We start from the raw sequence: 27332 nt of genomic DNA, 5'->3' as shown, positions 1-27332 counted from the left end.
TTTGAGGTTACTAAATCTAAATGAAGTTACATTAATATTTTTGTATATTGGTTGGCTTCAAAACAGTGTAATCTTATTTTGATTCTTCTTTAAAACTGAAATTAAAATTTAAAATGAAATTTAAAAATAAATAAACCTCACAAAAAAGGCCAAGCAGTGAATGTCTGTCTTTCAGGATACTTACTCTCACAAAACAGCAGTATCCATATTTGATGAGAAACTATTAATTAACTTTTGATTCAGATGCAACTGAACATTCTAGAATTACAGATCTATGATGCTAAAATGCATGATTCCTTCACAAAGTTGATATGAGGGAGGAGCCATGATGGAGCCTTGGTGGATGTGCTAGGCGACACCAGGGAGATGACTGACCTAGGTGGAACGGCAGAGCCAGAGAGACCAAGCGATGCTGGGGGTCCAGGAGAACGAGATGAAGCCACATCGACAAGTGGCCGAAGTGGAGCCAGTGGGACGAGGGAGCCCAGTGGATCCAGAAGGACAATCTTCCCAGGCAGAGCTGACTGGTCGATGGGCCGAGGTGGAGCAATGGGCTCAGAGGATCGAGGCGGATCAACTCATGGATCAACTCTCCAGGTTGGAGCTGGCAGACAGGAAGCCCACACCAGAACCAAGGCAGCTAGAGGCAATCGGCACAGGAGGAGCAGAAGGGCCGAGGGAATATGGAATTATTTTTGTCTTTATTGTTCAAACAAAAATTCTGTGTTTGAGAGCAAAACTAATTATTTTGTAATTTAACAAAAAAGATCGCAAAAAAACTCTGAAATTTATAAAAAAATTATTTGCGGGTCTAAAACTTGTTTGCGAGTTGAAAAGTTTTGCTTGCGCGTGAAGCCCCCAATATTATCCTTCTGCAATACCAGCTGTGTCTCAGTGGGCGGTCTCTACCCACCAGGATGAAAGGCCTTTTTCTATTGGTCACTCTCGATTGAAGTCACAGGTTGACCACGCCCACTACGTTTCCTCGGAATCCCCAGAATGCCGCCGCAGTCTGACAGAAGAGCGAGCGAGGTCGTATCATGGCGAGCTACAGGTCGTTTACTGGGTAAGATAACTAATTTAACATCCTAAACTCAGTGACAAGTGAACTTAATTATTCTCTCTTCTCATGCTCTCCCATCTAAATACGTAACGTTAGCTAAACCCGTTGTAGATTTGATTAGCCAACAGTATAGCTAGCTGCCAGAGCCAATCAAGTATTCAGACAGACCATGGCATAAGTTTTTTTTTAAACTGTTTTGAGTTGATTGGCATGTCACCATATTCTAATTTGTTGAGATTGAATTGGTGGGTTTTTGTTAAATGTGAGCCAAAATCATCACAATTAAAAGAACCAAAGACTTGAACTACTTCAGTCTGTGTGCACTGAATTTATTTAATACACGAGTTTCACAATTTGAGTTGAATTACTGAAATAAATGAACTTTTCCATGCCATTCTAATTTATTGAGATGCACCTGTGTGTATATAAATAACATTTATATTTGCATATTTAAATATAACTATTGTTTTTATTGAAGAACACAGTTCTTGCAACTTCTGGAATCACACAATGGTTAAAAGAGGGGACATTAAATCTATCACTTGACTGTTACAATGTATCAGTATAGTTCTTGAGTAACATTACCAGGCTCTGTGAGTAATCTGATGTTTTCCTCTGATCAAACAGGAGATTCTCTTCACATTGGCGTCATTGTTGGTGCTGTTGTTGCTGTATTGTTAATGGTCAGTGGTGTCGCTGGATATACGGTGTATCAGAAGAAAGAGAAATTAGGTGAGTGCAGAAATGACTAACCTTTAATAGCTGATGTTACTACAATATGTAATGCACTTATTTGCTGCTTTTAATTAGAGTCTTATAATTCAGATTATGAATAGTAGTAGACTATTATTTGAACATCCATTTTTTTGCTAATCGAATTAATTTACAAGATTTCTCCTCAACAGCACCGGGGGGACACACACACACTGAAAAAAAGGTTTAGAAACAGTTGTCATGCAGAAATTCATAGTAAACACAAAATTACAATGAAACTGTAAGCAACATTTTGAGTTAAATGTGAAATTTTTAAGTAGAAAGACTGAAATAGAATTTTCTTGTAAAATACTGCAAAAATATTTGTTTTATTTACCACTTCACTGTAAATAATTTTAACTGTGATATGATATTTATGTATAAAGTATGGACGGTGAGGTGATTTTATAGTGATTTATTTTCATTAATTTAACTCTGTTATTGGTCATTTAAAATAATTGATAAAAAATTAGAACCATATAAAACAACGATTTGCAACCATATGATCTCCCAGGCCATTACCAATACATTTGTTCGTTAACACTGTGCTATTTTAGGTATTTGTTCATGAGCAAGTGTGTTCTGGTGTTGTTGTAAAAGGGCCTGACACCTCAACTGTTGACAGTGCCACAAGACTACTAAGTGTTTGTTTAAACACTGTGTTTTTCCTTAAACTTTTTAACTGTTATATCATTCTGGTATAAACAGTGTATTATGGTAATTTTGTTGTACAGTAGAAGTTTAATTTCCTTTTTCAGCCTCTGACAGATCAAGTGTTGAAAACACCAGGGGCTCAGAAAGAACATATTATGCATTTTTTTTTACTTTAGTAATTGATGCTCAACTCATCTTGCGCAGTGTGTTCTTGCAGTTTTGCTTCCCGGTGGCTTTAGTGCAGTTTGGAACATAGACTGATTTTGATTGATTTATGAATCTACATGTTGGAAAAAGCAACTGTGTAAAAAGTGTTTAAAAAACACATAAAAACAGAACCAGTAAACAAAATCAATGATACGAGTATTATTACTGTATACTCTCTATATAACTTATGATTTTTCATCATGTTGTCACATATGCACAATACTTTATCTCAAAGTAGTGCAGAGTAATTAAAAATCTCACATGCATTAGCAATTCCACAATCAGAAGCCCTAAAAAGCCTTAATGCTGCATGAAATATTAAAGTGATTCATGTTGTCATTAAATTGATTATTAAAGTTGCAGTGGATTTTTATTGTAAAGTTTTCATTTTCTTCTCCAGCCTGTGACAGACAGCTCAACTGCTGGCAGAACCAAAAGCCCATGTAAGCCAATAATGAAACAAACAAACAAACAAACAAACAAACAAAAATCAATAATATAGTTGAGGCTTAGCATCATTCTTGATCAGAGTCTACTCAAATTTTTGTTTTAAAATGTACTTTTCCTGTCCAGCTCTGAACTCTGATCCTGTCCATGGATATAACAGTGGCTCAGACAATAATTCATGCAGTGGCTCACACTCAGACAGTAGATCAGACTTTGCCTCTGTTTGCTCTGACAGTGGCTCATGTAAGTAGCTTTTTTCTTTTTTCAAACAGTGGATCTGACAAGTCCTGCTAAATGTTTTTTTTCTTACAGAAACAGATGCAAAATGATTGTGCTAGACACAAGATGACAGTGAGACAACTGAACTAAATATCTGATTTTTCAAGGGGGTTTTGTTGCTGTTGTAGCTCCCTGTGGCTGGATTTTGACACCTTTTGGGGCGTTCCTCCTAAGAATGTGCCATGTGTAACGGAGGCCAGCTAGTAGATGCTGTGCAGGTAAACCTCACTCTCCTGATCTCAAGAGATGCACTAGCGTCCTTGTTAGTGTGTCTGCCTCCCATGCCGGAGACCCGGGTTCGAGACCTGTTACACATGTACTAAGCTTGTCTTCTGAAGATCTGTCATGTACCACAGCCATCAATTTTACTGGCTTATGTTTGTCAAGCGACTTGACACATCAGAACTAATGAGAAGAATGGATTCAGATGAAATTTGCATAAACGGTAATTGGGAGTATTTGAGCAAATACGAAGTGGGTCGTGGGCATGAGAAGATCACTAGAGGTGTCAGAGATTTTTATTTTCAATCACTTTGAAACTGTCTCTTGGAATTGATAGCACCTTTGCAGTCTGTTCTTCAGTCACTCTATCAGCGTGAGTTAAGCTCATGTTTAAATAGTGATGATAGGTACATTCAGCAGTGCAGAAGATAATGAATGAGACAGCTGAGCAGAACAAAGGTGTCTCTACCCATTTGGCCAGTATAGTGAAAAGAAAGAACAGACTCAAAAGAATGATTAATTCAATTAGTTGCATGGCAGGTTCAACTGACAGAAACCCAAAACATGCATAATAACTACTGGAATATTTGCAGGGAAAACAATCCTCATGTGAGTTCGGAGCACACGGTGTGTACAGCCGTACAGCTGCAGGTGCCAGTGAGTGTGTGTATGTGTCATGGGTTTATTCATCTCTGTGAGTGTGTGTATTTGTGTTGTGTGTGGAGGAGGGATTCTGCCTTAATATCTTTGTTAATGTAATGTTGTTATTCTTTTTAGGCTATGCCACTGTTTTGATTAACACTATGCTGCTGTTAAATTTCTGTACAAAAACCCCACATTATTACTTTGTTTATTTGCACATTTGTTGAAAGATTGTTAAATGCACTACATTTTTCAGGATGGCTGCACGTATGTTTCACTGGTGCATAAGGTGAAAAGGTCATTTGTTTCTTAACAGGAACTCGGAAGACTTTACATCATCATTTATTACCATTTTTTGTTTGTAATGTCTTAGAGCATAAAAACAATTGTCTTCAAATATGTCTGTAAATATCTTCAAATCTGCAGCAGTCAGAGATCACTACAATGCTACGGCGTCCAATAATGTCCTGCCTCACTTTGTGACCCAGCCTCATCAATTTATCTAGAGCCTCAGCCATTAAACTCAAACATGTTAAATATTTTTAATAACAGAGTGCAGTTAAGGACACAGGAAATAGATTTGTATTTCGTAATGTGCAACAACAGATATCCAAACCTGTATAGCCGGTGTCATGAGAAATGGAGTCCGCTTAGGACCCCAAGCTCAAATTACTTTTAATAGGTACTCTCTTTAGTGCCTGAATACAATTCCTACAAAATCATGTAATAATAAATGCTGTTTAAACTACGTTATAATGATAATTAATGTCTGTATTCGTTAGCTTATGTACTAGCATAGCATACAGATACCTGATTAGCTGCATAGCTTATTTTATACAGGAATTTGCACTTATCCTACATGTGTTCACAATTATTTTTTTTGGAATGTTATAAATTAAATGTTAAATGTCAAATGTTTTATTTGATAAATAACACTAATTAATGATTTTCATTTTTTTCAATTAATAGGATAAGGTTAATAGGTTTTTCATATTAGGCCTGCGTTATTTTCACTCCATCTTGTGGACTGTATACTCTTCTAGAATAGAGCACTTATGTCTTTGGAATTCTTTTGTTGTAGAATTCCTCTTTTGCGAGTTGCTTACAAATAAATTCAGTGAACTTATTTCATCAACACATTTAGATGTTTTTATTAGCTTTTCCCAATAAGCAACTGATGCGACTTTCATCGCAGCTTTGTGATATATATCTTTGATGAGATTGTTTTAGATAACCCTAGAATGCATCATAAAAAATAAAAAAAAACTACACATATAAAGGTGGTCAAAATCACTTGTATTGGAATTAATGGTTTTCATGCATTAAAAAAAAAAGAGAAGAAAAAAATGGGTTATTTTTCAATGCAAATGCTGTGTTGAGACTGTTGTTGTCAGTTCCAAGCACTACAAAATTTGATTTCTTTTCTTTTACCCATATTAAATTGTATTGTCAAAGATATTGTTACTATGTTGGAAATTATATTTTGCAGTTGTATTATAGAGAAAGAGTATGAATATATATGAATATATAAGTGCTGTCAAACAATTAATCGCGATTAATCGCATCCAAAATAAACGTTTTTGTTTATATAATATATTTATGTGTACTGTGTATATTTATTATGTATATATAAATACAAACACATGCATGTATATATTTAATAAAAATATGTTGTTTATATAATATATTTTTATATAATATAAAATATAATCATATAAATATATAAATGTATGTGTGTGTATTTATATATACATAATAAATAAAAGAGTACACATAAATATATTATAAACAAAAACTTTTATTTTGTATGCGATTAATCACGATTAATCATTTGACTGCACTAGAATATACACAATTGATGTATGCAGATCTATTCAGGCATGTTTCTCAAATAATAACATTGTTAACGTAATGTGAACTGGCGCAGTGTGCCCACTCAGTGTCTAAGCCACATGAATTAGGTCAGTGGACAGTAATTCCCATTATTTCTATTCTCGTCCATGTTTAAAACTTGAACCTGACAAAGTTTTTGTCACACAGGATGAGTTTATAATGATATTGACTATAACCTCATTAACAGTGACATAACAGTAACTGTTTTAATTTCTCTGCACTTGTTTAAGGTCTGTAAGTTTACAGCGGTGGTGTATGTGAATGCACTTACATGGTTTTCAGACAGCAGCTTTTGCTATTATACAGGCAATTAAACATCAGTGGAGAAAATGAACTGCCTCAGCTGGAGTGGCACTTTTTATCTATATGTGACTTCTGGCCTGTTTGATATTAAAGAGATTTCCCTGCTGTCTAGACAGGGTCACAGTACAGAAAAATTAATGTTAAATTCAAATAATAATGTCTATAGATATGATATAGCAAAATAAATAGCCATATTATGTTAAAAGGCAGGGAAAAACACTTCTTATTTCTTAGCTATAGACCAGATCATGCATCCAGTTCAACAATATTTTGGCACAAATTCATCTGTCTAAATTCAGCTACATTAAACAGATGCTATCATGGACATTTTGTGACATAACCTCATGAACCAAAAAACGTATTTGTTAATTGAGGATAAGTTTTGTGTGGTGAATTATTGGGAGCATGAATCCATCAACATTTGAGAAACATTTAACCAACTAGAAACAATGAATACATGCCAAATTGTTCTGAATTGCTCTTTTCTGAAGCAAAACTATTTGAGAACTAGTGACTTAATGCTGCTAGTTGTTGAGCAGTTCGGATCAATATGGTATTAAACAGGTCTGGGCCTAACCCCTTTAAGGCCCTGACAACAGTTGTCAACGACTACAATGAAATGTCAGAGCATGTTTAGGCGTTGGTGCACAGACTTTCCCCCTAAACACTGTTTCTCAATAAAAGTCAAGAATGCGGCTCGTAGTCCTGGTGCTTGTCGGAGTTCATCTTGCTCATGCTGGTGAGTACATTATTTATATTTTAATTTCAGTATAGTGCCAGTAAGCGTTCTTTATAAAGTGTCAATGAACTTATTAAACAAACCTATATGAAGAAATTTTTTTTTTTTTTGAGGCATGTTACACGCTTCAATATTCTTTTAAAAGATACAGCCATCTTTTTCACACGTTGGAGAGAGCCTTCTCCAGGTCTGAATAACAACAAAAAACTTACTTGATTATTTACATGAGTGCTAGGATATCGTGTCAGATGCAAATCAGTTTCATTTCGCCTTTTGCAGAGCGATGACAAACAACTTGTTAAAACCTGCCCACTGCATTGTCGTCTATTATTTACAGGCTAAACTTCAGAAAGATTCTTTCACAAGATATGATGGAAAGTCCAATAACAGCAGAATAAATCAAAATAACGAAATTCTGCAGTTTAGAAGATCTAGAAATGTGGAGAATTTGACTTAATGACCAGATGGCAAAGTCTCAAAGCAGCATTATTCCCAAGCAGGGCTCAAATATATGCATATGTTAAATATTATTTAAAAATGATGCATTGAAGATGTGCAACAAATCATTACTCTCTTTATTTAAGTATTGCAGTTTTCAAATTTATAGGCTATATTCAATAAGGTAGTTCAAAATGAGATCTTGAAATGATGTAGCCTATGTAATGCATACAACAAATGCTCCATTTACTTTTTTATATTATATTTATATACTTGTTTATATGATTTTTTTTTTTCTGTTTCGTGTTATATATTGTAAGTACTCAGAACTAAAACTAAATTCCTTGTTTCAGCACAAAAGCTGCTTCTATTGAAATCACAGTATCTTGCAAAAGTCATTCCAATAACTGACAAATTATTTCTATCCAATTACACGTTGAAAAAGGCATGTTTTACCTATTATGACATAACATGCTTTAATATAGGCTAGGCTTTATTTCTGACTGCGGCTTCACATAATAGTGAGTCCATTGTGAATAGTGTGACTTTTGAGCAAGCTGAATGTGAGCGTTTCTTGTGAGATGATGATTGTTATCTCTCTCCACAGCAAAACACTCTATGAAATATTACTACACTGGTGTGTCTGGAGTCAATGACTTCCCAGAGTTCACTGCGGTTGGTCTGGTTGATGAGGAGCAGTTTATGTACTTTGACAGCAACACAATGAAAACTGTGCCAAAGACAGAGTGGATCAGACAGAATGAAGGAGCAGATTACTGGACCAGAGAGACTGAGAATATGATCACACAACATCAGACCTTCAGAAACAACATCCAGATTGCAAAGGAACGGTTAAACCAGTCAGCAGGTGACCTTCCTACTCATGGACACAACCAGTGAAGCATGAAATCAATAGTCAGAAAATCTGTATAATAAATTATACACGCTCTTAATATGTTCAGTCAGATTCATTTGATTCTGATGACTGTATAAACTGATTTTCATAAAGATAAACTCATTCTCTCTGTTGCTCAGGTGTGCACACAGTCCAGGAAACATACGGCTGTGAGTGGGACGATCAGACTGGAGCAACAAATGCGTTTCATCAGTTTGGATACGATGGAGAGGACTTTCTGTTTCTGGATTTTAAGGAGCTGAGATTTATTTCCCCGATGCTGCAAGGTTTCCCTACCTCACAGAAGCTGAACAATGACAGAGGCTTCCTTGAGACTGACAAACATTACTTCAGCGCTCAGTGTATTCGGTGGCTGAAGAAGTATGTGGAGTATGGAAAGAGCAGCCTGAAGAAAACAGGTACGTCAGATCTCATCCAGCAGTGATTATGTGCATGTTTTCCAAAATGATCTGGTATGCTTGTATTTTTTTATTATTTGTACATTTTATCTCAAGTTTTGATTATTTTAAGCTATACAAATCACAGGGTTTTTGTTTGTAGGAATGAAAAATAAGTGTACTTTAAATGGAGTACTAAACAGGAGGAAATGAATGCAAAGATATAGATGTGATTGAGCTCTTCCATCACAAACCAAATCAGTGTATCGTTTTCTTATTTACTCATAGATTATATCAAAAAATAAATTCTTATGTAGGGGCTAATTTACTTTTATTAATTTAGCTGAGCTTTTTATCCAAAGTGACATAGAAATAGGAATTCTACAACATTATGATTTATCCAGTGACAAAGTTTCAAAACTGGAAAAGTAGTGGCTTGTGCAGTTAATATATAGATGTAGATGTGATGTGCTGTAGTGGTTAAAACTCATAACTAGAAGGTTAAGCTTTGCAATCCATTAATTGTCACCATTTATGCCCTTGAGTAAGTATCTTAACCCCATGTTATCATTTTAAATGAAATTATAAGACATGTAAACTATTGTAATCTACGTATGTGTGATAAATGTTAATTGAAGACGAAGCACACCTGATCATTTGCAGCAGCTGAAGAAATCTCTTGTATTCTCTCTCTCTCTCTCTCTCTGTATTTCTCTAGTCTCTCCTCAGGTGTCTCTGTTGCAGAAGTCTTCCTCGTCTTCAGTCTCGTGTCATGCTACAGGTTTTTACCCCAGTGGAGTAACAATCACCTGGATGAGAAATGGACAAGAGCTTCATGAGGATGTGGAGGTTGGTGAACTTCTACCCAACGAGGACGGGACCTTTCAGAAGACGAGCACATCATAGTTACTCCTGATGAGTGGAAGAAGAACGAGTTCAGCTGTGTCGTTAAACACCAGGGGAAAACCGTTACAAAGACACTGAGAGCAGAAGAGATCATTACTAACTCTGGTAAGAGTGATTCAATGAGCAGACCTTAAAACTAAAAAATGTTGATGAATATCATTATTTGCTTTTTTTCTCTTATAAACAATGTGTGTTCAAACCCTATTATTCTTGGATAATAGTGTGTAGAAAATATTAAACCTACCAGTGGTGGACAGAAACAAAGTATTTTTACTGTAATCAAAGTGATAGTCTATGAAAAATTAAAATTCCCATATCATTTACTCACCCTCATCGTTGTCAGTCCATTAAATGCAAGTGAACAGGTCCCTCAAAATTAATGCTTTATATAAATGAACATTTTTGTATGGAGTATTCCTTTAAGTAGTTTTGATCATTGGTACTTTATCAGAATGCACTTTATTTTAACTTTTGGACATTTTGTAATTCACTACATTCAAAAGTATTATATTGTTCTTTTTACTTCAATACATTTGATACAAATATTTTTTCAAACTTAAGAAACTGAGACTCACTCCAAGACCAATAACTTCTAAAAAGGACTGAAAAACTGTAGAAATTGACACAGTAACCATAGTAACTGTCTCTCTAATGAGTCAGACAGAAGGGACAAGAGAATAATTATATAAAGTAATACAATACAAATAATTAACTAATTTTAATTGCTCTTAATCCTGAAAGTGATTAATCACAATGCGTCTAATTTCCACTCAACAGAAACACTTCTTCCCATCGGCATCATTGCTGCTGCTGCTGTTCTGTTGATTGTCTTTGGTGTTGTTGGGTGTTTGGTGTATCAGAAGAAAAAAGGTGAAGGCACACACTTATGATTTTATGTCACTATACTGTCTTAACAGTATGTTTCACACATTTGTATTCTGCTCCATTTTGATATTTTTCCTCTCTGGTTGTTTTTCAGACTTAAAACATTTCAAGGGTAAGTTTCTTATAATCCATATTTCATAGAAATGTCTCAATGAAAGATGGTTTCTGCCATCGGACTCTTATATGGGTTTATATTAGTATATTCTTGAATCTAAATCTGTATTTGTTAAGGTCAGAGCCGGACACAAAGGTGAGTGTAAACAAAGGTGAGTTTATTGAAGTGAGTCCAAGCAAGGTGAGTATTCAAAAGGTGCAGTGACAATCCGTGAATGACTGGTTTCTTGTTTCAGCAGGTTATGAAGACGAGACGAGGGGAACCACACAGACTCACACTTATACACCGTCGACGAAGGATCTGGAAGGGAAGACAACAGAGGCAAATGGAGAACAACAGGAATGGATCTTAAAAGGTAAGTCTTAGGAAGGTAAGGATATCTTAGTTTTCTTGAGATGAGAGTCCACGTAGCAATCAACGAGATCGGACGGTGTAGTGTGAGTGGTGCTGGTTTAAGTAGCCGGGTTGATTACTGAGGTGATTTGGTGCAGGTGCGGGTGATTAGTACTCTGGTGACCTGGAACGCTGTGATTGGTGGGGTGAAGGGCCTGACTGATTCGTGACAGTACCCCCCTCTCCACGGCCCGCTCCTGAGGGCCGACCTCGGCGTCGCGGTGGTCTGCCCCTGCCTCGGGGTGCTGGACGATCGGGATGAGTCAAATGGAACTCTTGAAGGAGTGTTGGGTCCAGGATATCGTCTCTGGGTACCCAGGATCGTTCCTCCGGGCCGTAACCTTCCCAGTCCACGAGATATTCGAGTTTTCCACCACGACGCCAGGATTCCAGAATCTTTGACTCTGTAGATAGTTCCTTCGTCCATTAAGAGCGGGAGAGGGGGTTCCTCATTCTGGTCAGGCCCTGTGGAGATGGGAGGAGAGAAGGGTTTAAGTAAGGATACATGAAATGTTGGGTGAATGCGGTATTGTGGTGGTAGCTGAAGTTTATAGGTGACAGGGTTTATGCGTTCCAGGATAGTGAAGGGGCCAACGAATCTGGGACTCAATTTTCGGCAAGGCAGGCGCAGTCTGATGTCTTTGGTGGACAACCATACCTTTTGACCGGGTTGGTAATCAGGATTGTCACTTCTTCTGATGTCGGCTGTCATTCGTTGCCTGCACACTGCCTGCTGGAGCTGATGGTGTGCGGCGTCCCAGACCCTCTCGCTCTCCCGGAACCAGTGGTCGACGGCGGGGACGTCAGATGGTTCTCCTGACCAAGGGAATAGGGAGGCTGGAAACCGATGCGCACTGGAAGGAGTGAGTCCAGTTGAGTGTTGGCGTAACGAGTTTTGGGCGTACTCGGCCCAGCCTAGGAACTGGTTCCAGGAGTTCTGGTGGCTGTGGCAGAAGGTTCTCAGGAATCTCCCCACTTCCTGGATCTTGTGCTCGGTCTGCCCATTGGACTGTGGATGATATCCTGAGGAAAGGCTGACGGTCACACCTAGGAGAGAGAAGAATGCTTTCCAGACTCTTGAAACGAATTGGGGTCCACGGTCTGACACTATGTCCTCCGGGAGACCATAATAGCGGAAGACGTGGTTGAAGAGCAATTCGGCTGTTTGAAGTGCTGTGGGGAGACCAGTTAGGGGGAGTAGTTGGCAGAATTTGGAGAATCGATCCACTATGACAAAGACACAGGTCTTCCCGTCTGACTCGGGGAGGTCAGTTATGAAATCAACTCCTAGGTGTGACCAAGGGCGTTGAGGTATGGGTAGTGGATGGAGTTTACGGTAGGGAGATGACGGGGCTTTTGGAGATGGCACAGTCCGGGCAGCCTTGCACAAACCTTCTCACATCCCTGGCCATGTTGGGCCACCAGAAGCGATTGCGTAGCAGCGAGAGAGTGGCGTTGGCCCCTGGGTGGCCTGTACCTAGGGAGGTATGAGTGGTTTTAATGAGTTGGTTACGTTGAAGGCGAGGAACATACTGAAGGTGTTGTGGACAGCCCGGATTGGCTGGAGGAGTATTAGATGCGGCTGGTGGAGAGGTCCATTGAATGGGATTAGTGATGAGTTTGGTGGGGAGAATGGTCTCAGGTTCCTCGTAGTTATCGTCCGGGGTGTGTATACGAGAAAGGGCATCTGCCTTGGTGTTCTTGGTGCCGGGTCGGTAGGTGATCTGGAAGTGGAATCTGGTAAAGAATAGGGCCCATCTGGCTTGTCGGGGGTTGAGTCATTTTGCGTCACGGAGGTATTGTAGGTTCTTGTGATCGGTTAGGACGGTGAATGGATGTTTGGACCCCCCCTCCAACCAGTGCCTCCATTCCTCTAAGGCGAGCTTGATGGCCAGGAGTTCTCGGTTGCCGATGTCTTAATTCCTTTCCGCCGGGCTTAGTTTGCGGGAGAAATAGGCACATGGATGGAGTTTGGGAGGCTTCCCCTGCTGCTGAGATAGGACGGCGCCTACTCCCGTGGTGGAGGCATCCACTTCTACCACAAAGGTAGTTCCGGATCGGGGCGAGTGAGGAGAGGTGCATTGGTGAAGGCATGTTTGAGTTTGTTGAAGGCGTCTTGGGCTCTCGGGTTCCAGGAGAGCGTTTTGGTGAACCTTGAGCAGATCTGTGAGGGACTGGTGGCGGTGCTGTAGTTGGCAATGAACCTTCGGTAGAAGTTTGAGAATCCGAGAAATCTTTGTAATTCTTTAACAGTGGATGGTGTGGGCCAGGAGGTGACTGCTTCCACCTTCCCTTGTCCATGCGGACGCCACGCTGATCGATGATGTATCCTAGGAAGTGAGCGGAGGGTTGGTGGAATAAACATTTTTCTGCCTTGAGGTAAAGTTGGAACTTTCTGAGCTGTTGGAGGACCTCCGCAACATGATGGCGATGTTCGGCCTGGCTCCGGGAGTAGATGAGGATGTCATCTATATATACACAATCACGAATCTGTGTAGGAACTCCCGGAGCACTTCGTGGATGAATCCTTGGAATACGGAGGGCGTTGACAAGTCCATACGGCATAACTCTATATTCGTAGTGGCGGTGGGCGTGACAAGCAGTCTTCCACTCATCTCCCTCTCGTATCCGGATGAGATTATAGGCGCTGCGGAGGTCCAGTTTGGTGAAGATGGTGGTGCCGCGGAGTTGTTCCAACGCTGCTGGGACAAGGGGAAGGGGATATCGGTACTTGATGGTGATGTCATTGAGCTTACGGTAGTCGATGCAGGGTCGTGAGGCCACCGTCCTTCTTGGCAACAAAAAGAAGCTGGAAGCAGCAGGGAGGTAGATGGAATGATGTAACCTTGTTGTAAAGCCTCCTCAATGTACTCCTCCATGGCCTTTTGCTCCGGTGGGGATAAGGGATAGATCCTTCCTCTAGGTACAGGCTCACCCGGAATGAGATCGATCGCGCAGTCCCATGGCCGGTGAGGTGGTAGCTGGGCAGCCCTCTTCGGACAGAAGACGTCGCTAAAGTGGGAATAACAGGTAGGGATTTCGATGGATAACTTTTCTTTAGGGCTTTCTATGGAGGTGGTGAGGACCGGTATCACTTCCTGGGCTCGTCGTAAGGGCTGTGGCAAATTGGGGAAGCATTGAGGAAAACATTTTCACCCCACTTTAGGACATCTCCTGTCCGCCAGGAGAGATGGGGATTGTGCTGCACCAGCCACGGACGACCCAAGATGATATCCACCGTGGAACCCTCCAGAACCAACAAATGCAACTCCTCTTGATGTAGCTGCCCAATTTGTAGCCGAATTGGCCCAGCGCTGCGCGGACGGAACGTCTTGTGATGGGCGTTCCAGTTATGGATTGTACCGCATAGGCGGTCGCCGTGGTCGAGGTAGGGAGTCGGAGCTGCGGAGGAGGTATCCTGCGATGAAGTTGCCCGCTGAGCCAGAGTCGAGGAGGACGGTAACTGTAATCATATGGGAACCGGCAGTAAGCAGCGCATGGGTGGACAGAGGTTTGTATTCATGAAAAGAGGGAGTACAGAACTCACCAGGGCTCGGCGTATGGGACACTCCAGGATCCGGTGTTTGTCATCCCACAGTATAGGCATAGTCGCTGGGTAATTCTCCGTTGACGTTCTTGCAAGGTTAATCGAGTGGAATCGGTTTGCATTGGTTCTGGAGGGTCAGTTGTCTCTGGTTGGCGAGGTGGTGGAGATGCGGTGGCTGAGAATGGATCCTGGGAGCATGACTGTAACCGATTGGAACATCGAATGGCCAGTTGAATGAATTTTTCCAGTCCAAAGGTGTCGTCGTATGAACTCAAGTGGGTGCGTAGGCGGGGTTCGAGCCCCTGTCGAAAGGCTGTAAGAAGGGATGGTTCGTTCCAACCACTGGCTGCAGCGAGAGTGCGGAATTGCAATGCATATTGATGTATGGTTTGATTACCCTGACGAAGATGATATAATTTCTCCCCCACGGAGGAATCCCCTGGCGAACTGCTGAACACTTCCTTGAAGTGATGAATGAAGTTGGCGAAGCTGTGTGTCGCGGGGCCGGCTTGATTGAGGATGGACTCCGCCCATTTCAGCGCAGGTCCTGTAAGGGATGTCACGATGAAAGCGATCTTTGCTTGATCTGTGGTAAAGACGTGGGGGTGAAGATTGATGGTTAATGTGCATTGCATTAAAAAGCCATCGCATTCCTCAGCCAAACCAGAGAAGGGTGTTGGGCGGGCCATGGGACTGGCGAGTATGATCTGTGAGGAAGGATTGGTGATCGTTGGAGGTGGTTGTGGTGATGGTGGAGCTGGTGGTGTGGGTTGCTGTAGCAGTACCTTTTTGATGGAATCCACCAGCTCCTGGAATGGGTCCGTAGTGCTCATCGTGGTGTTGTCGGTTCGGTCCGATCTTCTGTTAAGGTCAGAGCCGGACACAAAGGTGAGTGTAAACAAAGGTGAGTTTATTGAAGTGAGTCCAAGCAAGGTGAGTATTCAAAAGGTGCAGTGACAATCCGTGAATGACTGGTTTCTTGTTTCAGCAGGTTATGAAGGCGAGGCGAGGGGAACCACACAGACTCACACTTATACACCGTCGACGAAGGATCTGGAAGGGGAAGACAACAGAGGCAAATGGAGAACAACAGGAATAGATCTTAAAAGGTAAGTCTTAGGAAGGTAAGGATATCTTAGTTTTTCTTGAGATGAGAGTCCACGTAGCAATCAACGAGATTGGACGGTGTAGTGTGAGTGGTGCTGGTTTAAGTAGCCGGGTTGATTACTGAGGTGATTTGGTGCAGGTGCGGGTGATTAGTACTCTGGTGACCTGGAACGCTGTGATTGGTGGGGTGAAGGGCCTGACTGATTCGTGACAGTATTCTTTTGACCCTTTAAAAATTATAAATGTGGACATATTGATTTAAAATCTCTGATGTTGTAACCAGAGGTGGGTAGAGTACCCAAAAACTGTACTCAAGTAAAAGTAAAAGTACTTGAAGAAATATTTACTCAAGTAAAAGTAAAAGTAATAGTCTGAATAGTTACTTGAGTAAGAGTAAAAAAGTATCGGATAAAAAAACTACTCAAGTAGTTAGTTACTAGTTACTTTGGATCATATACTGAATATAATCTATTTTTATTTAGATATATAGATATTTAGATACATTTTATACACACACACACACACACACACACACTGCCGTTCAAAATACCTTTAATTTTTTTTTAATGTAATTTATTTCAGTGATGCAAATCAGAATTTTTATCAGCCTGATTTATTATCAATGCTGTTCTTTTTTAGCTTTCTAATCATAAAAGAATCCTGAACAAACTGTCACAGGTTCCAAAAATATTAAGCAGCAAAACTGTTTCCTGTTGAAAAAAACAGCATATGCTGGTTAGGTATGTTTTGAAGCATGGGATGCTGGTTTGAACTGATTTAAGCTGGTCCAACCAGCTCAAGACCAGCACATGACCAGCACAAACCAGCATCCCAGCTTCAAAACATACCTAACCAGCATATGCTGTTTTTTGTTTTTGTTTTTTCAACAACACTGGTAACAAAACAATATATTTGAATGATTTCTGAAGGATCATATTACACCGAAAACTGGAGTAACAGCTGATACAAATTCTGATTTGCATCACTGAGTTAAATTAAAAGTTTAATTATGTATTATAAATGTATATAACCTCTGACACGGAGAAGAGTAAAATCTCCTCACATGACTGCTACAGAACATCTGAACATAACGAAACAAATGCACATTGACGGATCTTCTTCCGTCTGTTCTGCAAAATGTAAACAAATGTAGCCTTTATTTCTGCAAGCGTAAATATTGTGAAAATGTCCATATTAATTGTGTCTAGGCAAGGCATTCCTCCTGGAACTAACGCGGTTTGGCGGGTGTTTATTTCATACTCCGTCACAGCTTATTTAATGAATCAAATATACATTGTATTTAATGTGTAAGGTACATGTACAACAAACTGTAATGTCATAGTGGTACCGTGTACTGTAATCGAATCTATACCTGTGGAACCGTCAGCACACGCGGTGTTCGTCTAATAAAGATCTTCATAGCTAGTAAACCATAGCCTTTGCAGATTTGCTTTCAACTAACTGTTGATCCAGAGCCACGTCTTCAGCGCTCTTGATGTTACAACTCTGAGTGAGAACCGCCTCAGACAACTCAGCGCGTGCTGCAGGGAACTGAACGAATCATTCAAACTGATTCGCGAACCGATTCATTGGTCTGCCAACTGGTTTGATCAAGCCTTGAATAGAATTGACTCAAAAGAATGAATCATTCGCGAACGGGCATCGCTCATTGCCCAGAAAAAAGTAGATGGCGCTTGGAATAAACTGAAGGATTTTAACTTGTATGCATTAAGATAAAGTAACGAGAGGAGCGTCGCCCACAGTAACGAAGTAAAAGTACCGTTTTTCACTAAAATGTACTTGAGTAAGAGTAAAAGTACCCATTTTAAATATACTCTAAAAGTATTAGTTACCCAAAAAATTTACTCAAGTAAATGTAACGAAGTAAATGTAACTCGTTACTACCCACCTCTGGTTGTAACATTGATTCTGTACATACAGGAACACTATCAGTCATTCTTGTATAAGCAGTAGTGTGGCACTTGTTTTTAATGGAGCCTGTTTATCATTGTTTTCCAGCCTCTGTTGAGATCTCTGACTGCTCTTGTGAAAGAAGCACCGGTAGTCTACTATGTAAGTGTGAAATTATTTGTCAATTATTTGTCCAGTTCTCTATTCATGGGTGTAAACTACAACAATTTAAAAGTTTAATTTTCTTGTAGCCTCTGGCAGTGGCTCTAGCACCTCCAGTTAGACATCTCAAAGGCCTAATACAGTATTGTAAGTATTATTATTATTTAGTGCAACTGTCTCAGTCATGTGGAGTGAAATTTGAAGTGAAAATGCAATGCTATTTATGTTTCAGTAATTTAGGACACCTCACCACAATGTGACTGTGACAATGTGACAGATCCTGACAAATAATTCTCATCACAAGATGTGGAAAAATCAATCAAATATCACAGCCAATCAGAAGAGTTTGTGGGCGTATCTGTAAGAGCACTGCACTGGATAAACATAAATGTGACCCTGGACCACAAAACCAGTCTTAAGTCGCTGGGGTATATTCGTAGCAATAGCCAAAAATACATTGTATGGGTCAAAATTATCGATTTTTCGATATTAAGTAAATTATCGATATTAAGTAAAGATCATGTTCCATGAAGATATTTTGTACATTTCTTACCGTAAATGTATCAACTTAATTTTTGATTAGTAATATGCATTGCTAAGAACTTCATTTGCACAACTTTAAAGGCGATTTTCTCAATATTTTGATTTTTTTGCACCCTCAGATTCCAGATTTTCAAATAGTTGTATCTCAGCCAAATATTGTCCGATCCTAACAAACCATCCATCAATGGAAAGATTATTTATTCAGCTTTCAGATGATGTATAAACCTAAATTTCGAAAAATTTACACTTAAGACTGGTTTTGTCGTCCAGGGTCACAAATGTATCTCTCTCTCTCCCTCTCCCTCTCTCTCTCAATTCAATTCAAATGAGCTTTATTGGCATGACTTGCATAGTATTGCCAAAGCATTTTCCATTACATGAATAAGGTACAAATGATTATATAATACATAAACAAAACAAGAATAGATCTGTAAAATAATTAAGTATACTAATTAATTAACAAATTAATTATCTCTCTCTCTCTCTCTCTCTCTCTCTCTCTCACACACACACACACACACAAACACATACACACTGAATTTGTGGTTTACGGGCACTCTCCATAGGCGTAATAGTTTTTATGCTGTACAAACCGTATTTTCTATCGGCCTACACCAGGCATCCTCAAATCTGGCCCACTCCTGCAGAGTTTAGCTGTAACCCTAATCAAACACACCTGAGCATGCTAATCAATGTCTTCAGAATCATTAGAAAGTCACAGGTAGGTGAATTTGATCAGGGTTGGAGCTAAACTCTGCAGCAGATTGGCCCTCCAGGGAAAGATTTGAGGAACCCTGCCCTACACCTAAACCTACCCCTTACAGGAAACTACTGGCAATTTTTGAATTTCATAAAACACTGTTTTGTATGTTTTTTAAGCCTTTTGTTTTACGGGGACACAGGATGTGTCCTCATAAACCATGTTTATGTTGTAGTACCCATGTTATTATACACATTTGTGTCCTCATACACCATATATACCAGTACACACACACACACACAATAATAAATTCAGTCATCATCAACATCGTTGCACATTTTTGTACACTTTTTAGTTATCATGCAGCAGGGCCGTAACCACCACAGACACCGAGGGGTGCAGGTCCCTCCCAGTAATTAGAAATAGCCCCCCAAAATGAAATTGAAATGAAATCATCCCCTCAGCGGTCAGTGTCAAAATGACTGAGATCAAATTAATGATGTCAGGCTTTATTGCTCACAGATGTGAACATGAATTCCAGCACGACTCTTCAGTTTTTAACGGTGAAAGGGTGTGAGGTAAGATATAAGCAGCTTTATATTTAATATATGACTACTTAGTGTTTTACAATAGAAATGTAAAACGACCATCGTTAATATTCTGTGATATAATATTCTGCAAACTACTGGACTTCTCTGTCAAATTTCACCAATATAGGATGAATCATTTACATGATTCATGCAATTTATAACTAAATGTGACGAGACAAGAAACTGTTTTCCGTTTTCACCACATTCACACTTACTCATATTTTAAAATAATCATATTTGTGAATAGTTCAAACTCGGTTACAAAAAAACTCTCTTAATCTGTATTGCCTTAAATTTATTTTAATCTTTTATTTATTTAATTTCTTTAAGCAATAAGGCCATTACAAACACCCACCCAAAATAAAATATTTATAAAGTCCAACCCACATTGTCCAAGACATGTTACGGCCTTGCAGGGTTACACACTGTAGTTAAATGTTAAAATGTGGAAAGGTTTGTGTGCAACTTCACCTAAAAAAACACTGGATACGTGCATACTTCCAAATGAACTGTAAATAATACTATGCAGACACATTTGGCATTACATTTTCACTGTACTTTGATTTGTGACACTATTTCTAATCTTGAATATACCAAGGATGGATGATGGTATGTGAATTTGGAAGGCATTCAGTCTTTCAGCTTGTTCACTTTCTCTTCGTCTCGCTGCAGTATGGCAGTAAATGTACACTTGCAGACCAAGAGCAACACAAATAATACAATCAGGCTCATTTGGATATATTTATTTCGCCCTTTCCTCCTTATCCTCTCTGTTGTGTCATTTTGTGGATTTAAATGAGCAGTTGTGTGCATTTAATCTATTTGAATGTGTTAACATTTCTACAGAAACACTGATTTAACGCATTATATGGTCAGTTGATGCAGTGTATTGATTCAGTTACATTCAATTAAAAACTCTTATGCCAGTGAAATATTTTTGTCAATGCAATCTTTATATATTTACAATTTGCAGCATCATGCTTTTGTAATTTATACACAAGCCACATAAAAGGTACAAAGACATCACTGGGGTGGTATCCTAAGGTACAAAAGTTACATCTTTGTAACCATTTACCACTAAATGGTGCATATTACCACCTTAAAGGTGCATATTAGTACTTTAAAAGTACCTTTTGAAGGGGTACCATCCCAGTGCTTTGTACCTTTTTTCTGAGAGCGCATGAATTATAGCAATTTTTGTTTTTCATTATTAAAACTGTAATAAACTAAGCTGAATGAATTTTTTTTTTTAAATTGTAACTTATGCTCCACAGCTAACCTGCTCCGGCAGGTTATGTTCTGGTTTAGAGATCTCAAACCGAAATTTGACCAATCAGCTTCAAGCAAAGTGACACGTCTCTGACGCAATAAAGCCACTCCTCCAATTTCTCTTACTCCAAATTAAAGGACGCTACATAGTAAAACATTTTTAAAGATAAAATCATCTGCTTTTTAGAGATGATTATTTTTTAAAATAATTATTTATATAATTAATATATAAATTAATCCATTACACAAGCCAGCTTAGTTTAATAGCAATTATTAAGTTTTTATTTTTAATTAATATAAACATATAGACAATATGCAATATAAATAAGTTTTAGAATCAATAGCTGTAAACATGTCTACATAGGAGTTTAGATTTTTAAGTGTTTTTATACCTATAAATATTATAAACTCTATAAACTAACTTTACAACTTTTACTTGCACTTATATGGTAAGATGTTCTCTTTAAGTTTTCCTCTTTCATGGATAGATCATTTCATCTTGCTGTGTAAATGTTTAAATTCTTCATAATGTTCAATCTTTTAATCTTTGGTAGTAAATCGCACTGACTCTCTCACGAGAAGTGAATCACAGTTTCAAGGCATGTGATTGGCTGCTCATTAATGATGTCACACATTCATGAGCACACGCTCCATTATCTCAGGATCAAGCCTGAGTTGACAGAGAAAGTTGATGATCAGCTTCATGGTACCAACAAAACTAATCCTGTAACCCTGAGTTTGTTCAGCTACCATCATGGTACCGGCCCCATCTCAGACAGTCTTATCTACATCACAGATCACATGTTGCTTCGATTCTCAAAGTTAATGTTCTCCCTCATGGCTCTTTTAAAAATATACAGTGATCCATACATACAAAATATACTGTGAACTCACAGTTAGATGCACACACACATATTTTATATATATTACAGTGGTTTTTGTTTCCAGCATTTGTACAAATTGCAATAACTCCTCAAATATAAACATCTAAGACATTTTGAATCATTCTGATTCATTAAGTTTCCTTTCAGTGTCTCTACACCCTGTTCAGCTTTCAGGGCCAGGTCCAGATTTACTTCTTCTTCTACAGAAAAGAGAGAACCAAACAATAATTAAACAGATTACTTTTAAATGACACCATCACTAAAATATGAACCTGTTGGGAGTGTTAAAAGTACTGTGAATATTTACTTACCTTGTCTTTTAACTCTGAGTCACTGGAATCTATATGAAAAGAAAATTTAAATTAAAATAAAACACATTTAGATATCCATTTATATATGTATATGCCAGGCATCTTTTACGACAACCACAGCTCTATATTCTACATATGGTCAATATACACAACAGGACAGACTTCACTTGTAAACAGCACTTCTGTGATGCAGTGATATTAGGGGGAAAAATCTAATATTGTAATGATCAGAGAGAACTGAGTTACCAGAAGAGCTGAATGTCCAGAAAAGAAACTTCATCATGCCATAAAGAACAAGTGCAACAGCAACCATCGCCATCGAGTCCTCAATAGAAGGAGCACTGACACCTGATATCAACAAAACACCAAATCAAGACCAGCAGAACAATCTGACTGACAAACATATTCCTCTGGAAATGCAAACAGAAGATGCACTAAATTAAAAAAAAAAAATGTTTTGGCTGATTCTCTCACAAAGACAGTGATTTGTCGCCACCTATTGGCGAACCATGTAATCTTGCATGATCATTCACTTGCTATTTACAAAAACATATCACTATCTTTAGTGAAATATTAAAAATACATGTTTTAATATATATTTTGCTCTTTTGGCTTCTCCTATAATCATGTGTAACTCACCGATCACATTGAGTGCAGCAGCAGCTCGTCGTGTTCCTCCCTCATGTTTGGCCACACAGGTGACGTCTCCACCGCGACCGAGTCCCAGCTTCCCGAGTCCAGCTCCAGACGGCTGCTCTGACTGAAGGTGCCATCAGACGCCTGTCTGTGACCCGTTACACTGCCCTGACCCAGAGGCGGGGCGTCCCGTCTGCCCGCTGAACTCCCAGCTCAGATCCAGAGTGTGAGGAGCAAAACCAGACGCCGCACTGAACCAGCAGCACCTGCCCAGGAACCAGCAGAGGAAGAGGAGACGGGTAGATGGACAGAGACGGAGGCTCTGGAAGAAAACAGGCAGGGATTACTATTCTATTCATAATTGTAATAGTTAAACTAGGTGGCTACAGCATCATATGCATAATAATATAAGTATACCACCATCTCACCGACTATCTCCAGGTCCACAGCTACCTGAGCCAGCAGGTGAGGAAGATAAACGGTGCAGATGTAAGTTCCTGAGTGTCTCACTCGAGATTCCTCCAGAACCAGTGATGCGTTTCCTGTCTCATAGAGGCCTGTGATGTCGATATCGGCTCCGGTCTCTGATGTCTCTGCAAACCGATCGTTCTTGCCGTCGTAAGCGAGGACCAGCCGTCCTTCACCCCTGAACTGATAGCGCCACTCGACAGAGAATCCACAGCCGTGAACCGGAGAAGACGGATCGACCCAGAACCCACAGTCCAACAGAACCGGTTCTCCCAGTCTAGAGCGGACCACAGGAGTCTTACTGGACACACTCAGGATCACTTCAAGACAGAGAAGAAAAGTGAGATTAATTGAGCAAAGACAAGTGTTTAACCCTCATTAACTCAGAAGGGTTAAATAGAGTTCAGTCCTTACTTTAATGACTCAAATTATAAAATACATGGATTGCAAAATCGTATTGGAATGCAAATAATTTTTTTAAATTAAGATACAAATAAAATATGAAATCACATCATAAGATATATAGATTCAAATCTAATTGAAAGCAAATCAATAAAAAAAAATAAAAAAATACAAATCAAATTTGAAATCACATTATGTACTACCACTAAAAATTATTATAAATTATATGCATTTATCATCATTTTATATAACCTATTGTGTTGATATAAAGTATGTGATATTACATGCATTTATACAATACATTAATACAATTTTTATGCAATACATGAGAAACTTGGGCTCTACCTTTTGGCTCTTTACAAACAATTATTATAATTTATTATACAACATACTATGCAAATATACACTATTATATATTATTATATGCAGTAAAATGTAGGCTATTTATTATTATTTCTCCAATATATGATAAATTTGGACTCTCTACCTTGTGGCTCTTTAGAAGCTGAAGGTGCTCTCATGATATTGGACAGCGTCAGCTGCTCGTCAAGTCCTTGTGCTGCCACTGAGAACCAATCAGCTTGCAGGTAGACTGGGCTTTGGGCGGAGTCAGTGAGAGCAGACGTCCATCTGACCATAGAGGCGTGAGGCATGAAAGGGTTAATCTCACACTTGGGTTTGTTCACAGAGCCTTTGGCTGGATTCAGAGCAGCACTGCAGAACGTACCAGCGGGATCTGGAGGAGGACATGCATTAAAGATTAGATATCACTTAAAACTTGTCATTATACTGTCATCTGTGGATGTAGTTTTGCATCTGGGTGGTGTAGTAATTAATAGCGCTATATAAATGCCTCATTCATTCATTCATTCATCTGCATTTTTGGGTCTCTTGTTTCTCACTTTCCTCTTGACAATACCACATAGATTCTCTATGAGGTTCAGGTCTGGTGAGTTTGCTGGCCAGTCAAGCACACCAACACCATGGTCATTTAACCAACTTTTGGTGCTTTTGGCAGTGTGGGCAGGTGCCAAATCCTGCTGGAAAATGAAATCAGCATCTTTAAAAAGCTGGTCAGCAGAAGGAAGCATGAAGTGCTCCAAAATTTCTTGGTAAACGGGTGCAGTGACTTTGGTTTTCAAAAAACACAATGGACAAACACCAGCAGATGACATTACACCCCAAATCATCACAGACTGTGGAAACTTAACACTGGACTTCAAGCAACTTGGGCTATGAACTTCTCCACCCTTCCTCCAGACTCTAGGACCTTGGTTTCCAAATGAAATACAAAACTTGCTCTCATCTGAATCTATCATCAAAACTTGTCTTACACTCTAAACAGGTGCCAATGTACTGCAACATCTGTGATTGTAGGCTAGAGTTGGATCTGGTTGGTGTAGAAAAGGGATTTAAATACAGTATTTTTATTTCGCTGGACAGTAAGTTTTAGGCTATATTACTATACCATAAACTTTACAGTAGATACAGACCACAATGTGAGCACAACATTACACAAATCCTTTTTGAATGAAGGACAGAGTTTATGAATAGTTACAGCCCACATGAAAAAATACTATAGTGATTTACAGTAAATACTATAGTGTTTTTGAACCATACTATAGTAAAGTGTATTATACTGTATATATTATAGTATTTACAACACTTTGTTAATGAATGCTACTGCATACTGTAGTATTAACTATAGTGAACCGATAAACTGTAATAAATACTGTAGTATACTTTAGTTTTTACTACAGTAAACTGTGTATTGTAGTATAATATACCCTATAGTTGTAGAAAACTTAGTACAGTATTGGGTAAAGTAATTTGTCTATATTACTATAGTTGTTATATTATGACAGCAACTATAGAATTAACACAAAAAATTTATTAAAGTACTTTACTATAGTATGGCTCAAAAACACTATAGAATTTACAATAAATTACTATAGTATTTATATATAGACCTAGTCCACAAATGTCTAAAAAAAATCCCATGCTGCTGTCACAGACCGGTCACATAGTAAATCCTGGATGAGCTGATGTCTGCAGGAGGATGAAGCTCAGACAAGCTCTCTTCACTGAAGGCTTCAGTTCTGATGAACATGAGAGATTTCTCTTGACTCATCGGTGCTGAGAAACCCCCTCCATGACCCGGTTTCTCCTGAACAAACCAGCACTCCAGAACCGGACATACAGAACCGGAAGCTGCAGGATAAGAGAGATCGACAATTCTGTTCATAAGTCGCACACATAATGTAATGCAATAAAGACAAAGCGCTCTCGATTAGGCTACTAACATGCAGCAAAACCTACCCCCAAAAAACAATGTACATACGATGATAGATATCTCGTATATTGTCGAGATCTCAGACATCGTTGATTTGTATGTCCAAATTCAGCGTTTATAACTGTGTTGTAAAACCGTCGGGTTTCCCCAAAATATTAGCACAGCTTTCATCATTTCACTTTCACTTCCGCTCTGTTTACGACGCATGCGCTTTAACTGCTTATTGTTTAATAGCATTGTGTGATATTTGAAAATACTTGTTCGTCGTTTGGCACAGTTTACACCTACAATAATCTTTTTAACCTCTTAGAATATACATTAAATCCACTCAAATAATTTTAATACATGTATTTTAGTATTTCTAGTGTATACTGATTTCCACTAGGTGGCGCTCCGAGCCAGCATTATTAGGCCACACAGTGAATGTGACTCTGAGAGGATTTGAGGAGTTTGTCACGAGATCACTTGGTTTCTCTGAACAGAGTGCAGTTAAGGACACAGAGAAATACCATCTCTTACTGTCTCTTGTAGTGTGGTAACAATAACATTATGTATTTATGTCTTTATTATTTATTTAGAGTGTGAAAAATGTATACCTAAACTTGCTCGTTAAAGGATGAAGGATATGTCAAAAAGGTTCAAATCACATTGAAGAATGTTTCCTTGATCTCTCGTTTAGCAAAACTTACAGGTTGCAGAACAATCTTGTTTAAATTGGAAGTTTTGTGTTCTTACTTTAAAGGGATAGTTCACCCAAAAATGAAAATTGTGTCATCATTTACTCACCCTCAAGTATTTCCAAACCTGTAGGAATGTCTTTGTTCTGCTGAACACAAAGGAAGATATTCTGAAGAATGTGGGAAACAGAGCAGTTCTGGGGCACCATTGACTTCCATAGCATTTTTTTCCTACTATGGAAGTCAATGGTGCCCCAAAACAGCCTGGTTACAAACTTTCTTCAAAATATCTTCCTTTGTGTCCTGCAGAACAAAGAAATTCATACAGGTTTGGAAATACTTGAGGGTGAGTAAATGATGACACAATTTTCATTTTTGGGTGAACTGTCCCTTTAAGTATTCATGTCGGTATACATACTTTTGATTCCTTATTTGCACCTAATCTTCATCCATAGCTATAGTATCTTCATCAGTGCTTAATTAACCTAAATATTTTGTAAATAAAGAACATTTTATCTTTTAAGATGAGGGAAGAATACATGTTAGCCACTTCATTTTGTCATTAGGCCTGTAAGAGCTTTAGTTTTAGTGTACATTCAC

At 38.8% G+C, this 27332-nt stretch overlaps 2 pseudogenes; one reads left to right on the top strand and one right to left on the bottom strand.

The window, feature by feature from the left end:
* The first annotated feature begins 7153 nt into the window (after positions 1 to 7153).
* On the top strand, positions 7154 to 21306 carry LOC131525223 (major histocompatibility complex class I-related gene protein-like; annotated as a pseudogene).
* Positions 21307 to 21506: 200 nt separating this feature from the next.
* Positions 21507 to 26234, bottom strand: LOC131525220 (tapasin-like; annotated as a pseudogene).
* Positions 26235 to 27332: the final 1098 nt, after the last annotated feature.

Source organism: Onychostoma macrolepis, chromosome 19 (genome assembly GCF_012432095.1).
Source record: "Onychostoma macrolepis isolate SWU-2019 chromosome 19, ASM1243209v1, whole genome shotgun sequence".
NCBI lineage: Eukaryota > Metazoa > Chordata > Actinopteri > Cypriniformes > Cyprinidae > Onychostoma > Onychostoma macrolepis.
Note: the sequence above shows the minus strand (reverse complement) of the source record. Positions and strands in the feature narration are given on the sequence as shown.